Source organism: Lissotriton helveticus, chromosome 3_1 (genome assembly GCF_964261635.1).
Source record: "Lissotriton helveticus chromosome 3_1, aLisHel1.1, whole genome shotgun sequence".
NCBI classification, from domain to species: domain Eukaryota; kingdom Metazoa; phylum Chordata; class Amphibia; order Caudata; family Salamandridae; genus Lissotriton; species Lissotriton helveticus.
Genome location: NC_136061.1, coordinates 1,812,529,615 through 1,812,546,997, shown reverse-complemented (window position 1 = coordinate 1,812,546,997; position 17,383 = coordinate 1,812,529,615). Strand labels below are relative to the sequence as shown.

General features: G+C 45.4%; 1 long non-coding RNA gene across 1 annotated transcript; it reads left to right on the top strand.

Moving 5' to 3' along the window:
* Positions 1-11,315: 11,315 nt before the first annotated feature.
* LOC144825167 (uncharacterized) lies at positions 11,316-12,655 on the top strand. Its single transcript, XR_013609309.1, has 4 exons — positions 11,316-11,382; positions 11,757-11,852; positions 11,950-12,037; positions 12,141-12,655. It is a non-coding gene; the product is annotated as an uncharacterized LOC144825167 (long non-coding RNA).
* The last annotated feature ends 4,728 nt before the right edge of the window (positions 12,656-17,383 follow it).

Below are 17,383 nucleotides of genomic sequence, written 5' to 3'. Positions count from 1 at the left end.
CTGAGGAGAGCTGGCCTCCTGTTGAAAACTCAGGGATACAAATGTTTTGCCAAGGACTTCTACAACTTGCCCTACATTGTGCTCCGCTGTCCCTGCTGTCTCTGGGTCTATTTGTGTGTGCCCAGGACGTTGTTGGTGCCCCTGTGAAGCCCGGCTTGCTGACACGCTTGTCTGCTCTCCACAAGTACTGAGAGCGCTGCTTGCATCACCACAAGCGGCCCGTGATCAGAGACAAGCACTGAGGGCCGATATCTCTTCACCGGCTCCCGATTGCCAGAATTGCTGTGTGATTTCTGTGGATTCACTGCCGTACCTCTAGCTGTGTGCCCCAGGCCGGGTCCGCCTAGGAGAGGAGCCGCGAAAACACTTTGCCGACAATCACCGCCGCCGGCCCGGAGTCCGTCTACGTCATCGCCGAGCCGTGCTGGGGTCGGCCCCAGCGTTGAAGGTTGTCCAGCAACACGGAGGCTCATCCCGACGGAGCCGTGCTGTGTCCCAAAGAAGAGTGAGATATCTCCTAGTGACCAGGGCTTCCCCACGCTCCTCGTCGAGAGCAGAGCTGTGCCCGAGGCCGGGGAGCATCACCATGGAGCAAGCTGCCTCCCGGAAGACCACAACGCGGACCACCCAGCCCCGTCCTGCCATCAGGTAAAACGGCTCTGATTCATAACCAGTGCCTGCGCCCAAAGTTGTTATTCTTGAGCGTGCTACCGGCAGGCCATGTCTTGAGGCGCAAAATGCTGGGATTGACTGGCGCGCACTCGCGCATTGTGGAGGGGTGATTTACAGGAGGAGTGAAACTGAGCAAAGAAAGGTAGCACATTCTGTGCTACAAGTACAGCGGGCAATTTGTTTATAAGGGCACCATTTGGAAAGTGACTTTCCCTACGCTAGATGCAAGAGTTATACAGTGATACAAGACTCAACAAATACCTTTATTGTTACAAGTACGTTTTTGCTAAAAACATTCCAAAGAACATGGCTAAACCGAACCTTTAAACCAAAGAACATTACTAGAGAGAGATTACTTTCGTATGTTGGATTTCTGTTGATATTGGTCTTGCCTAACCAGATAAAGATATTGATATTTTTATAAATACCTGTGTGGTGTCCATTTGTGGTGTTTCACTAGGTTACTGTGGGTGTTGGTGCAAATACTTTACTCATTGCCTTGGGGATAAGCCTGTCTGCTCGTGCCAAGCTACCAAGGGGGTGAGCAGGGGTTATCAACAGTGTTTATCCCCCTAACACTGACTAGAAGTAAGGGTCCCTCTTTGGACACAGGTACTTACCTCTGCCAACTAGAGACCCCCATTTCTAACAAAAACATGCACACAGTAACACAATGAATAAACCACAAAGGCCTCTACCCAGTTGTAGAAATATATCTTATAATATTCTGAACAAGACAAGACCAAAACAACAAAAATATGATAAATACTTTTCAAGTTATGAATGACTTTAAACAACACATTAATTGCAGGGGAAATTACACAGCAGCCTCAAAAACACCTTTGCTTCTATCAGTCTCTTTACGGTAGATATTCAGTGCAAAAAAATATAATTTTGTGCCCAGAGTCCTAAAGCAAACAAAACAAGTATTTGCACTTCAATAGGTCTCGCATTTACGCAAGCTTGAGCCATTGGCATTGTAAGTGACAATGCCTTTTATTTATGTTTTAAAAACAAAAACATAAATTAAAGGTATTGTCATTTACATTGCCCCTAGCTCACACTTGTGTAAATGTGAGACCTATTGCATTGCAAATGCTTGTTTAGGACTTGTGCCCTGGTGAGGAGCAACTAAGGATAAGGAGTGAAGAAAACAAGGCAAACTGATTTTTGCAACATATTAATTACAGCATACAAACCAGTGATACGTTTTGGATAATACGCGTGAGCCATTCAGGCTGCGCTCATTCCTTCTTTAAGCATCAAACGTGGCTCGACTACCACAGGAGGGGATGGCAAAAGAGAGAAAAATGTCAGCGTGACCAAAATCCTGGCACCAACTCTGCGTGGCCTCCTGTCAAAACATGTCCGTACACACCCGGTTAACAGCGGCGGCGTCAGAGACTGAGCAGAACTAAAGGTCAGTCATGGTTTAAAAAACACACAAACAAATAAACAATGGGCTGGTCTGTCCTGTGAAATAAGCAGGGTGCTGGAAGTTGAAAATAAATCTTTCAGAACGTAGAGGTGGAGGAACAATAGCAGGAAGCGAGAGGCTAGACCGAAAGAGACGCAGAAGATGACTGTTATCAGATCTGACGGTGTGAAAAAAGCAAAGAGGATACAAATCCTCCGGCCTCCAAGTGAGGTGGAAATGTCTGCTGAAATGTTTGGTTTTGTGTGCTATTTATTCTACCTGACTCTTGTAAGGGACATCATTTCCTTGAACTCTTTTTACTATTTACAGTGATCCAAAAAAGCAAAACAGAAAGGCACATGACTCAGCAATAGCACAGACAATAGAACGCAAGCTTGTATCAGCTCGAAGAGGAGACCCACGAGGCAGTTGGTGCCTTAAGAGGTTGTTTATCACAGTGACATGCTGCCGGGAAAGACACAGAGAGCCTTGCCGATTTTGCACAATCACAGCTGAAACATGGAGGAAACGACGCGGCGAGACAACGTGCGCGTGCACATCGCCTGTCTAGGCATGCACATGCTTTGTCCCCTTCGCGCACCAAACCGACAATAGTCTCGCCAAGGCGAAGCAGTTCAAGCACTGCATTCACTAGGCGAGACCTAAAAAAGGAGATACCGCGGCAAGGGGGCTGTGGGGATCTGGTACACATGGAGCACTGTGTTTTTGAATAAGAAAACGGTAGATGTCTGCGTGGAGCGAGAGGGCACAGAGAAGGCTCTTAATAATAGCTGTGATGATGGAAATAGCAGGGTTGGCCATATGTATAGGTCCTAGTGTCAGCAGGATTAATGTTAGGTGCTTAGATAACTATTAAACTCACAATGATAACTGGTAGGTATTTAGCACTTGCTATCACACTAGCTTTTCCACGGCTTTTTAATTAACAGGGGGTCCGATTACCACCAGCACTTACTTTGTACATCTCTGAAAGATGGAATGCGGAGTTATCCCCTTTGTTATGTAATTCTACGACCTACAGGTTTCATGCAATTCCCTGCACCAATCATCGAGCAATCTCTCCCATCGGCTTCTTCAGAGAGAGCAGGCTTGGTTCAGAGCTGTCCGAACTCCGAACCAGAGCAAGGCGTGCCTATAAAGCCAGGAGCCCCCCTCCACCATTTAGGAGCAGCGCCACACCGCAAAGTGCCCCAGTCCTGCGGCACAGCTGCTGACCTACTGCCAGAGTCGGCTCCCAAAGTAAACCAGATCTCTGTTGCTAGATTAGTGTTAGACCACCGATCATGTGTCTCTTCTAATCCCTGCTGCTGGTGACACAGCGACATTCAAAGATTCTGCCTTGAACAATGCTATTATTTTAATCACATTTTTTCATTGAATTTTCACTTGAGCACTTCCTCCACCTGTTCCTGCTGAACATCTCTGATGAACAGCCATATCCCATGCGTGTTATAATAGGAGCCCCATAATAAGGCAGAGGCGCAGAGACAGTGGTGTGATGTAAAATGAAGCAGCGCAGGGGCGTTACGCAATGCAAACTTCTGTAACCCCTGCAGTGCCAGTGTCCCCCCAACTTGTGTCAGATCAAAAAATCCCAACAACATACCCCTAGATATCATTCATTCAAACGTTCTTCCCTATTCGTATTATATTACGAGCGACAAATAATTAACTATCAGGGAAATGGCTCTGTGCAGAGGAGAACATATTTGTGATAATAATTAGGCCATGGAGCTTCAAAGGGCGCAACCCCTAGGCCCGCCACACAATGCTCCTATTCCTTTCCGTATAAAAACCAAGATGTCACCATTGCCCGAATAAAGAAAAAAAAAGTTTCAATGAAAATAAAGCAGTTGTAATCAGAGGGTGATACTCACAAGAGGGACTGCACGAGCGGTTGGTCTGCACATATGTACGAACCTGCTATACATAATACAGTTGGCGGCACTAGGCGCTATACATACATACACACATGTTGTCATTACAGTTATAGTCAGTAGTAGCAGAGAGCCACGCTCACAAGAGGGACTGCACTGAGCAGTTGGTCGGCACAATCTACAAAGCTGTTATAATGAATGCAGCTGGCGGCACTAGGCGCTATACACACACACATCTGTTGTAGTTGAAATGAGAGAGTCATTCATACTCACAAGAGGGACTGCACTGAGCAGTTGTCTGCATATACTACGAGCCTGTTAAAAGTAATGCATGCGTAAATACTTGTGTTCTGGATGTCTTTTGGGAGAAAAGGCTCAGCTACAAGCTCACATGTTGATAATTTTTGCTGACTCACGGTGACAGAAGTACGTACTATTGACAGCCTGACTAAGCATCAATCTTTGGGCATGCCATTGTGCGCTCCTCGTTATTTTACCAGCAAGGCTGATTTCAATTAGTAGTTCAACAAGCACTGCAGGCTGCCGGCAGCAGGGGGAGGAGCGTGCGCGCCTCATGGCAGCAGGGGGTATTGGGGGGGCTGTGCGATTCCCTTGCGAGAGCGATAATTTCTACCATATGGCAGCGCTTGCTCCCGCAAGGGAATCGCCACACATGCACGCGTTACCATTGAAGGCAATGGAACGCGTGCACGTTTTAGCCTGAAAAAGGCAATCGATGGCTAAAGGTCTCTTTCCTATGCAGCGCACGCGCGCTGCGTAGGCGAGACCTAAAAAGGTCATAAAAAGGGATGAGGAAGGCAAAAGGTTTGGGGTAACCCTGCAAAAAGGTCTATTTCCAACTGTGACAGATCCAGAAGCATGATTTAATTACTGCTGACACAGGGGCACCGAAAGGTAGTTGGTGGTCAAACATAACGCCCAGAATTCTGGCCACCGCTGTTGGAGGGTGTGGCGGGGGGAACGCTGTTGGGCAAGGCTCCTGTCCACCCGTGGAGGGGTTTCAACCCGAACAGTAGATCTCAGTTTTGTCTGGGTTGCACTGTCATTGATTAGCCATGAGCCATTCAAGAAATGCCTTCATACAAATTGCAAAGGCTTCTTTTGCACTCGCTGAGCCCCTGTCGTAAGTGAGCAGGAGCTGCTTATCACCCGCATAAGATATGACCTTGATGCCAAAGGATACGACCAGAAATGCCAATGGGGTCATACATATGTTAAAAACAATAGGACACGGGGAGGATGCCTGAGGCACCCCCTATTTAAAAGATTTAGCTCCGGAGGCAAAAAGCTTCCTTCAGACTACCTGCTCTTGTCTGAACTCGATACCCCCAGGTGTTCTAGTCTATGCAGCAAGATGTTATGGTCCACCATATCAAATACTGTTGGTCCCAGCAGCACTAGTGCAACATTAAGTCCAGAATCAAGACTGGTCTTTATGGATTCAGAGACCTCCAAAAACATTGTCTCAGTGCTATGACTAGCTCTAAAGCCGGATTCGGACTGGTGTAACAACTTTTTTTCAGCCAGGAAGGTGGTAGGCTGGCAATTCACTACCTTTTCAGAGACACTGGCCTAAATGTTGCTAGTGTTTCAGGGTAAGCCTTTGCTTTTTCGAGCAGGGGAATAACATTTGCTCTTTTCCAGTCATAGGGATAACGCCAGAGTGGAGGGAGATGGCAAATAGCTCCTGGTAGGTAGAGGCAATAGTATCCGCGATAGTCTTCAGGATGTGTGGTGGCATAGGGTTGTCAGGAGACCCTGACCTGCAGTTCGCAAACTGTACCTTCAGTTCCTCCATGAAGAGGCCAAGAAAAGATGACAACTTAGAGTCTGCTGTTGGTCCTGCTATGTCTCCAGGCCCTTGCCCAAGAGTCAGATTATTGAAGCTCACTAAATTGGTCTGAATTTTAGAGATCTTATCCTTGAAAAAGTCAGAGTCTCGAGCATAGGACTTGATTGATCTGTGGTGGAGGGGGTCATAGTTGTTGGGTCCATGAAACTGGAGACAATTTTGAAGATCTCCTTTCCATTATTATCTGCCTATTTGATAGATAGGCACTGTCACTGATCTTCACTGGCGTAACAAAACGTGAGGGGTCCATCCTGCAAGGTACGTGGAGGGCCCCCCTCTGGGCTCAATCAGGAGCTCTGCAGCCAGAGTGCTGTGCTGAGGGGGGGGGCACTCCGCAGGGGCTGCAGGGGCCTGTTTTTACGCCCCTGCTGATTATGTCACTGATTCAAGGTTGAGACAAGATGATGCTGTTGAATTTTATAATGGGACAGATCAACAGTGTTTTTTCTGTTGTTACTATGTCTGGAAAGTTGGCAGGTATTTTTTTTTAATTAAAATGTTTTTGAGTTTATGATCCCATGGTAGGTGAAGTGTTTAGGCGGAATGTGGCTGGTTGGGAGAGGTAAAGAGGTTTCAAGATAGACAGGCAAAAGCAAATCTCATTAAGATGGTTGCCGGTTATTTGTCCTTCAGCGTGGGAAGTTGGTTATTTTCACTGTGCATGGTATGGTTGTTTTTTGTGCCGTTTAGGATCTCTGAGTTGTTAGGAATAAGAAAAGAAAGAGGGAAGAAGAGACAACATATTATGGTGTCCGTACATAAAGTGTGGATTTGGCTTCAGAGGAGCAAGATGGTTGGACCAATTGAGAATGTTTGATTTAGTGCAGCAGAGAAGTTGTGTTGCTCTGTTAGAACATGTATTTCATTTTCAGGGGAATTTTCAGGTTATATCTTCCAGCATGAAGATGGTTTGCCTTTGATGGGATTTCATGTCCTAAGGGTTTTGACCACGGTATTGCTCTGATTGGATGCCAGTAAATCTGGTTTGCATTCATTTAGAATCAGTGCTACGACAGAAGCACAACGGTTAGCCTTGTCAGAGAAGAGGTTGAAGCAGTTTGGTAGATGGAGATTTACATGTTAGAGGAGATGTGTGTTTGGGTAATTTGTGAAGAGGTACGTTGTGTCGATGGTCATGTTTTAACGCCTCTTGCTTTCTTTGATTTTAGGTTGTGTTGCTGGTCCTCAAAACAATGTTGCATCCTTTTGGATTGTTTGATACCCTTTTGTTTGGTAGGCAACACAGCAGGCAGAGGTCAGGCCGCTTGAAAGGCAGCCTGGGTAGTTTTGTGGTGAGGAAAAAGTGATATGCATTAGGGAAACGTTCTCTCTGCATTAGCGAAGTACATTAAAGGTAGAAGCTGTCCAGATTTATTGCTTATTCACATGGGAGAAAGTAATTCAGTCTAACTCTTCAGCACTGGTTTATTACTGATCATGAAAGCGGACCTGACTCACATAAATGATCTGTGGTCGGTAACACCTATTTTGGGGCCGATTTGGATGTCGGTCAGAAATCCTCCCACCGCAGGTCGGAGGCTTTCCGAACAGACATCCGTGATTTGAATTCCGACTGCTGTATTATGAATACGGCAGTCAGAATTCAGACCGGCCGGTCATTCTGGCTGGATTCCAACGGGCTCAAGGAGAGCAGCCTGTAATTCCTATGGATGGCATTTTTGCCATAGGGATTACGATGTTGATTTCTGACAGGCGTTCCATGTCAGGCATTCCGACATGGAAAGCCTGTAGGAAAGCGACATTGGGGCCCCTAGCAGGGCCCCCTTCAACCTGCGGCCTCTGGTTGCCTATGGTGCCACCCTTTTAATCCCTGTATTGTGTGGCACGCACCCTGAGGCCCTGCCATGCGGTGCAGGGATGGTCAGATCCTACTATTTCTCTATGGAACCTTGTGCTATGGGCGGTTTAGGGCTGCAGCACAAGCTCCCATAGACAAATGGGAGTATGCGACCGCACCATGTGCAGTCGCATTGTAATTGCGGTGTCAGGACTGTTGACCCGAGGTCAGTCAGTCCCGAGACCGCAACGGTGTCAGTCGGAGGTAACTCCTACTGACATCGTAATGAAGTCCTTTGTGTATTGATTTAGTTCAGCCTTGTGTGGAGGAAGCTTGTAAGGCAGGTGCTTTTGAAAAATGGAGAAAGTAGGTCAACAGGGAGATGCAGGGGTTTTGCAAATATCTGAAAATCTTGGTTCTGAAACATGGTGAGATTGTGGAAGAAGATTAGTCATTATATAGGCAAGACGGTGATGGTTAGGTAGTAATATTTTTATTAATGAGGATACATTTAGTCTGTAAGGGCTTTTGCCGAGGTTTTTCCTTTTTATACTTTTATTGCAAACCTGTTCTATTAAAGCAGCCTTTTTCCCATATTACGGAGTGCAGTTTTTACATTAGCACTGTCTTGCCCAAAGGCTAATAGGTGCAACTCATGTACTAACTTATGCAGTGTCATTGTGAGAGGCAGCTGCTACAGCCACCACTTCACTCTAACAAACAGCATCGAAAGTAAACAATAAAATGTGCAGCTCATTTCCCCACTAAATCTGATTAGTAAGTGAAACATGCACTGTCAGAGCCAATAGGTCTCGCTTATGCAAGATCTGTTTGCTTAGTCATTTCTGTATAGACATGTTATATAGCATCACAGCTGATATGCAACATGGCTAAAAGTAAACAAAAAGTGCTTTGATGTCGTCGACACCGGGCGCTTTATAGAGTTTTTTTGTTTGTTTACTTTTAACTATACTGCACAGCTGTACAACATGGCAACGAAAACACTGAAAAGCAAAATAGTTCTACTAATTGGCATTTTCATGCACTTAAGCCATGTTGTACACCTGCTTGGCTGCTGTGCAGAGTGGTTGAATAGATAGCGTTGACTGCTTCTTAGAATTGTGTTTTTTAATTTTCAGCCATGCTGCACATTATGTGGGCTTCTATAGAACATGGCTAAAACAACACTGACAAAGCGGATAGATCGTGCACAGATAAGGCCCATTGGCTTTGTCAATGCTTGAAAACTAGTATATAGAGAGCTAGAAATGGAATTTTCAGAGTCAGCAAATATTCTGTGCAAAGATGTACTCCACTTTACCCATTTCATGGTGCAGGCGGTCACTGTCTGCAGGACGACAGCACTGGAACGGGTATCTCCGGTTCATGCGCGCGCGCCTAGAGACATTTTAAGGCAGGGGCAAAGTGGGCTCTGGCCCAGGGCCCCCACCTTTCAGGGGGCCCCTGATACATCCGGTACAAAAGGGGGTGGTGATGGACGGAGCATCTGAACCAATCAAACACTCACACCCAGTCAACAGACCTGGGTTGAATCCATCACCGTTCTTTAGCCCACTCTGCCACCCCAGTTCAGACATGGCCATATGCAAATCAGTCTGACCCTGTGCCTCATGGGAACAGTTCAGCCCGAACTGCCAAGCCATGCCTTCCTTGGACCGGAATCAAGCTTCCTAGGACCGGTTTCTGGCATTCCAGCCGTCTTCAGCCAGGCTTGCTTGAATCCAGTGGCAAAGTGAGCAAGGGACTCAACGTCTGAGCATACCCTACCAACTTATGGCGACAAAGCGGTACAAAAGGGGGTGGTGATGGACGGAGCATCTGAACCAATCAAACACTCACACCCAGTCAACAGATCTGGGTTGAATCCCTCACCGTTCTTTAGCCCACTCTGCCACCCCAGTTCAGACATGGCCATATGCTAATCAGTCTGACCATGTGCCTCATGGGAACAGTCCAGCCCGAACTGCCAAGCCATGCCTTCCCTGGACCGGAATCAAGCTTCCTAGGACCGGTTTCTGGCATTCCAGCCGTCTTCAGCCAGGTTTGCTTGAATCCAGTGGCAAAGTGAGCAAGGCACTCAACGTCTGAGCATACCCTGCCAACTTATGGCGACAAAGCGGTACAAAAGGGGGTGGTGATGGACGGAGCATCCAGCACTGTTCTGCAGAGAGTCTTGCCTTGATGACCGTGAATAATTCTTAAACAGACTGTTGCAAATAGCGTTTTCCTTTCATTTATATTTAATCTGGGTAATGTGTAAGAGTCTATTACGGACACATTCTTAATTCTAATCCTACATCACAGGTTAAGTTAGACAAACCATTGTTTGCCCATAAACGTAACAAAAATGTAAAGGATCTAATTGTGCATTCACGATTTTCTGTCAACCATCCTAGATCTGAATTTGTCCAAAGGACCATTGACAACAACTTCCCTGTCAAAGGTACAGTGAGATGCTCAACCTGTAAGTCATGTTCAAACATCATGGGAGGTGAGTCCTTCGAGCACAATGGCTGTCGTGTTGATGCAAAAGACATGTGGAATTGTAAGACCGCTAATTGTATTTATTTCATTTTATGCCCCTGTCATCTTGGATATGTTGGGGAAACATCTAGATCTGTTCAAGTAAGACTCACAGAGCATCGCTCTGCTATTCGTACCAACAAAATTGCGGCCCCGTTGGTGAAACATTTTCTTGAAAAACAACATGCGCCAGATGAATTTAAATGGCGTATTATTGAAAAGATTAGACTTCCTGAAAGCAAAGGTGGAAACAAAACTCATAAAAAACGAGAAGTTTTTGGGATTTTTTCTCTTGGGACATTTAAGAAAGGTCTCAATTCAGAAATCCCGTGGGAAAATGCTATCAACTAAGATCTGGCCTCTTACCCCCTTGGGCTTAGGTCTATCAGCTTTGCATTCTCTTTCACTCACCTTCCAGTAATTTCATAGGATTCTTAGCCCTTATTATTATCATACGTCTGCTCATCCAACGCTCCATTTATATGGTAACCATTTAGTTAGCGAAAGTATTTGATTGTGTCCCCTTCTTTCTCGTTCCCTTTAAGTGTTCCTTCGATAAAGAGCAAGGATGACATTTCCTCCTGTTGACATACGCTCGTTACATTTTAGCGATCCGGCATAAGACTACCTTCAAAGAAAAGATTATTATTTTAGAAACACCATATTCTTTGCATCATTGGTATTTTTCTTGCTACGGCTCTATATGCGAGCCGACTTGAGTAACATTACCATTCAGCAACATGTATCTCTTTGAAAACGACAGCCATGCTAGCTTTAGCATTTGGATGTTAATAAAGTCCATTCCTGAATCATTGTGACATCTCTTTTTGTATCTCGACTCCGTGTATTAAATATTGACACTAAGGCCCTGATTGACACTAGGCACTGGTTTATTTTCTTTTTGTAACAACTCATTAGGTGTCTACATCGTGTAAAGGGTTTGTTCATTTTGTTTATTTTCGGCCAGTTCAGAAGAGGGTTGCTTCGATGTATAGGGCTCTATTAGTCTGTTGTTTACCTTCATGACTCATTCCTACATTTGTTCTATGCCCCGCCCATTGTGTCCCATATATTTGGCATGGTCCGCCGCGTCGTTTTGATTCCATTTTCGATCGACGGCACGCCTCATCCCGGTATCGCCGCACGCCTTATCCTGAACTTTGCGTGCTATCTTTATCAGGTAACGCTTCTACGGACTTGTAATTTTAGGCTATAGATTAGGACTTCATATTTGAGTTACCTATCTGTTCGAAATCACTTTTATTTTTTATAGTTTAACAGTCGTTACCTGCTATTGAAGACTATCCCTTCCGGTTCACTAAACAGAGGTCTTTTCACTTTCTGGCCATGTTAACTCGAAGACCTTCCACTAGTGCAGTCTGTTTAGCTCAGCGTGATATCGAGCTTTCTAGTAACTTAGCATGTGATCAATGCTTACTACTACCATTGATGATTAATATTTACCATCACGCGCTACACATGTTTAACTCGAGCGCTCCTTTATTTATAAGCGCCGCATATTACTAATTCGAGCGCTTCTTTCTTTATTTACAGCCACCACCTCGCGAATTACAGAAACCCTACTATTTTATCATTCTACCTTGGGTCCTCGAAATATATTGACCGCGCTCATTGACCTTTTGGGTTCAGGTAGTTGTTCGCATTCACTTTTTCGAGTTACACCGATAGCTTTCAAGCAGTTAATGCAGATATTGACTTTTGGTTATCATTTTTATTTACACTGTAGATCCTGTACAGCACCTTTCTTTGCTGTTTTCAACTGGATTTACACGGTATTCACACGAAGAATTAAACCCCAAGATATATCAGAGAAGGTAAATAGTCCTTTTCGCAATGGGATCATAAATAAATATGTTTCAGCCATTTACCGAATCTGTCATCATTTATCGACCATAGATATAATTATATATTTTGCAGATTTCCATCAGGTTACTACTGAGAAATTCGTGACAATTACATGCTTTTACTCTGTACCACTGCAATCAAGAACATTGTGCATCTACTTTACCAGGTACCACAGTTTTGTCTGTAACATATCTAATCCCCTGTCCTAGGTGTGGTTCAGTTGGAGCCGGATTTCTCCATTTGGCCTGGGAGTGCCCACTGGTAGGAGACTTTTGGAGAGTAGTAGTGGAACACATCCGGAAGGTCACGAGTCTGAGTCTTGACCTAACCCCGCTCCATTGTTTGTTAGCCCTGGTCCCCAGACCTAGGAAAAGGAATCTGTCATATAAAATGCTACAGCTGCTCTTGGTACTGGCTAGAAGGAGGGTGGCTATTACCTGGATGGGACAAAGGGCGCCAGACGTGACACTGTGGCTTCGGGATGTGGGGGAATGGACATTGGCTGAAGAAACACACATGCAGCATACACGTAGAGATGAACGGTTACCGGAGGACTTACTTGCATGGCGTATGATGTGCGCTGTGGGGTCGGCTGACAGCGACTCCGATGCAACTAGTGCAGCATTGTTCTCCGAGGAATCGGGACCTGAGGAAGGGGCGGCGGGAGGGGGGGAGGGAGAGTAGGTGGTGGAGTAATACCCTATTGACCGTGCACAAGTCACTTATTGTCAGTGTCTATACTAGCATTGCATCCCGAGGATTTAAATCTTGTATCTCCTGTTATATCTGCAGCTGTTGGAGCCATACTAGGACTGTGATCTGTATACACCTGTATCTATCTATACTGATGCCAATTTTGGGGGGAACTGTATTGTTTATTTTGCTGGACAAATAAAGTTTAAAAAAAAAACCATATCTAATCCAATTATGCCTCTATATTTTTGTTATCTGATTTCATCAGAATATAGACATAACATTTTGGTCTTCATATCGCCTTAAAATAGAATATATCTTTTTTAACTGATATTAAAGTGACAGTATTCTTGTCTCTGTGTCTGCACGGCAGCTTTCGTGTTTATGGGACTCATTTCTTTCATCGTGTCAATATTATTTTTTGATATGTATGTAATTGTTTGTATCTCATATGATGTGTCACACTAATTTGTATCCACTTTTGACGTAGAGATTATTCGTTCTCTAGGTACATTGTGTTCTTGCCACCTACTAGAAGATATCAGTGTGTTGCTTTCTCCAGTAGTAAGTTGATACTATGTTCTCTTATAACACTACTGTATGTTACACATCGGACTCATGTAGCCGTTATTAGTAATCTCTATATACAGAGATATGTCCTTAAAAATCTGTTATTGTAGATCGAACCGTTGAGAACTACACAATCTGCTGTTTTGAAAAATGTTGATCATCCAACTCGTTAGACGCAAAATATGAATGTTGGGCCTTTTGGTTCTAGGTTCTAGGTTATAGGCAATATGTGATACAACTATATGTCATAACATTGCATTGTTTTTATAATATGTATTTATAATGTATTTAATTTGCTAACATAGGCCACTTTAATATTAATATTTGTGTTTTTGTAATTTGTTCTTTATCTGTAATTACAGATTATAAACTTGTGGCTCCTGAAGAAGGCGTTTTCGCCGAAACGCGCGTCGAGTACTGTTTTTTCACCCTGGTTGTGGGCACCACTGATTAATTAATGGTGTCTTTTTTATGTATACAGATTGCATATTGTGTTAGTGTATGTATTAATTGCATATAATTTTATTGTACTGTCATATAATCTGAACTTTTCTGTTCTTTATATGATTTTTATCAAGTATATTAAAAACATGTTTATTTTTAACTAAGGATTTCTATTTATTTTTAAATTGTTTGCCTTTTCCTATTTCCACTGGGTCCATACAATTTGTCGTCTACTATTGAAACTGCCTAGGAATTTTTCACATACATGTGCCTCATGGGAACAGTCCAGCCCGAACTGCCAAGCCATGCCTTCCCTGGACCGGAATCAAGCTTCCTAGGACCGGTTTCTGGCATTCCAGCCGTCTTCAGCCAGGCTTGCTTGAATCCAGTGGCGAAGTGAGCAAGGGACTCAATGTCTGAGCATACCCTGCCACTTATGGCGACAAAGCGGTACAAAAGGGGGTGGTGATGGACGGAGCATCTGAACCAATCAAACACTCACACCCAGTCAACAGATCTGGGTTGAATCCATCACCGTTCTTTAACCCACTCTGCCACCCCAGTTCAGACATGGCCATATGCAATTCAGTCTGACCCTGTGCCTCATGGGAACAATCCAACCCGAACTGCCAAGCCATGCCTTCCCTGGACTGGAATCAAGCTTCCTAGGACCGGTTTCTGGCATTCCAGCCGTCTTCAGCCAGGCTTGCTTGAATCCAGTGGCAAAGTGAGCAAGGGACGCAACGTCTGAGCATACCCTGCCAACTTATGGCGACAAAACGGTACAAAAGGGGTGGTGATGGACGGAGCATCTGAACCAATCAAACACTCACACCCAGTCAACAGATCTGGGTTGAATCCATCACCGTTCTTTAGCCCACTCTGCCACCCCAGTTCAGACATGGCCATATGCAAATCAGTCTGACTCTTTGCGTCTTTTGAACAGTCCAGCCCGAACTGCCAAGCCATGCCTTCCCTGGACCGGAATCAAGCTTCCTAGGACCGGTTTCTGGCATTCCAGCCATCTTCAGCCAGGCTTGCTTGAATCCAGTGGCAAAGTGAGCAAGGGACTCAATGTCTGAGCATACCCTGCCAACTTATGGCGACAAAGCGGTACAAAAGGGGGTGGTGATGGACGGAGCATCTGAACCAATCAAACACTCACACCCAGTCAACAGATCTGGATTGAATCCATCACCGTTCTTTAGCCCACTCTGCCACCCCAGTTCAGACATGGCCATATGCAAATCAGTCTGACCCTTTGCCTCATGGGAACAGTCCAGCCCGAACTGCCAAGCCATGCCTTCCCTGGACCGGAATCAAGCTTCCTAGGACCGGTTTCTGGCATTCCAGCCGTCTTAAGCCAGGCTTGCTTGAATCCAGTGGCAAAGTGAGCAAGGGACTCAACGTCTGAGCATACCCTGCCAACTTATGGTGACAAAGCGGTACAAAAGGGGGTGGTGATGGACGGAGCATCTGAACCAATCAAACACTCACACCCAGGCAACAGATCAGGGTTGAATCCATCACCGTTCTTTAGCCCACTCTGCCATCCCAGTTATGACATGGCCATATGCAAATCAGTCTGACCCTGTGCCTCATGGGAACAGTCCAGCCCGAACTGCCAAGCCATGCCTTCCCTGGACCGGAATCAAGCTTCCTAGGATCGGTTTCTGGCATTCCAGCCGTCTTCAGCCAGGCTTGCTTGAATCCAGTGGCAACGTGAGCAAGGGACTCAACGTCTGAGCATACCCTGCCAACTTATGGCGACAAAGCGGTACAAAAGGGGGTGGTGATGGACGGCGCATCTGAACCAATAAAACACTCGCACCCAGTCAACAGATCTGGGTTGAATCCATCACCGTTCTTTAGCCCACTCTGCCACCCCAGTTCAGACATGGCCATATGCAAATCAGTCTGACCCTGTGCCTCATGGGAACAGTCCAGCCCGAACTGCCAAGCCATGCCTTCCCTGGACCGGAATCAAGCTTCCTAGGACCGGTTTCTGGCATACCAGCCGTCTTCAGCCAGGCTTGCTTGAATCCAGTGGCAAAGTGAGCAAGGGACTCAACATCTGAGCATACCCTGCCAACTTATGGCGACAAAGCGGTACAGCGGTACAAAAGGGGGTGGTGATGGATGGAGCATCTGAACCAATCAAACACTCACACCCAGTCAACAGATCTGGGTTGAATCCATCGCCGTTCTTTAGCCCACTCTGCCACCCCAGTTCAGACATGGCCATATGCAAATCAGTTTGACCCTGTGCCTCATGGGAACAGTCCAGCCCGAACTGCCAAGCCATGCCTTCCCTGGACTGGAATCAAGCTTCCTAGGCCTGGATTCACCTTCCCTGGACCGGAATCAAGATTCCTAGGACCGGTTTCTGGCATTCCAGCCGTCTTCAGCCGGGTTTGCTTGAATCCAGTGGCAAAGTGAGCAAGGCACTCAACGTCTGAGCATACCCTGCCAACTTATGGCGACAAAGCGGTACAAAAGGGGGTGGTGATGGACGGAGCATCCAGCACTGTTCTGCAGAGAGTCTTGCCTTGATGACCGTGAATAATTCTTAAACAGACTGTTGCAAATAGCGTTTTCCTTTCATTCAGATTTAATCTGGGTAATGTGTAAGAGTCTATTACGGACATTTTGCAGGCAAATGTTATTTTTGTTTCATGCAACATCCATAAAAAATGTATCTTTCACATCCAAACAGGATCTCACATATGGAAAATTGGAGGATGCCACAGTGATTATTTGCAGTAGTGTCAGTGAGCTTCGACTGCATTACAATATTGAAAACATACATCAATATTCCTGAATATTAACTATAAACACATTTAGAATTTGAACCAGTGGGTCCGTGCACTGTTTGTGATCTGGCTAAAGAGGACACGAGAGAGCTGAAACTGGATCATAAGTTCAAAGCTCTCTGCACTGGGCCCTAAAAATACACTTGGCCCAGGGCCCCCAAAATCCTTAAGATGTCCCTGCAGGCGCTGCCTTGCTCTGACACTTGTGCCCTGTGTGGAAGCACCAGCTAGATTCACACTGCATCCTCTGGCTCAGGGCTCCCAGTCATTGACATGGGTGACACCCCATCTCTTTGCAATGCAAGGGCCACTTACTTAATGCCCAGCGCTCTTCCAGAACAAAAAACAAAATACTACTACCCCATTATGCCTTCCATACCTCAAAAGCCAACTTTCCCCAGTTCTAGCAGTGTATTAGATAGCTTACTGGACTTGTGAACTTGCTAAAGAGGTTTGTTTCTCCTTCTTGACGGGTTGACGCAGCCTCTCATCCTTCTGAAGTGTTGGCTTCATAACAACACTGTGTCATTAACAGTGCACCAAAGCAGAAAGTAACTTAAAATAAATAGGTTATCATTGCTGAAGAGGACCGTACCACTCCTGGATGTGGACCCGGGCACCAAATGAAAAATAATAAAGCTTGTGCTGCTGTGTGAGACATGGAGGGGGATACATTATTGAGCTTTGCATTTTTCAAGATTCCCCCAACTCTACATGCTCTATTCAATGCGGAAAGCAGCGTTTACATCGCATGCAGTACAACGCATGCGAATACAACACGGTTGTTACAACGCT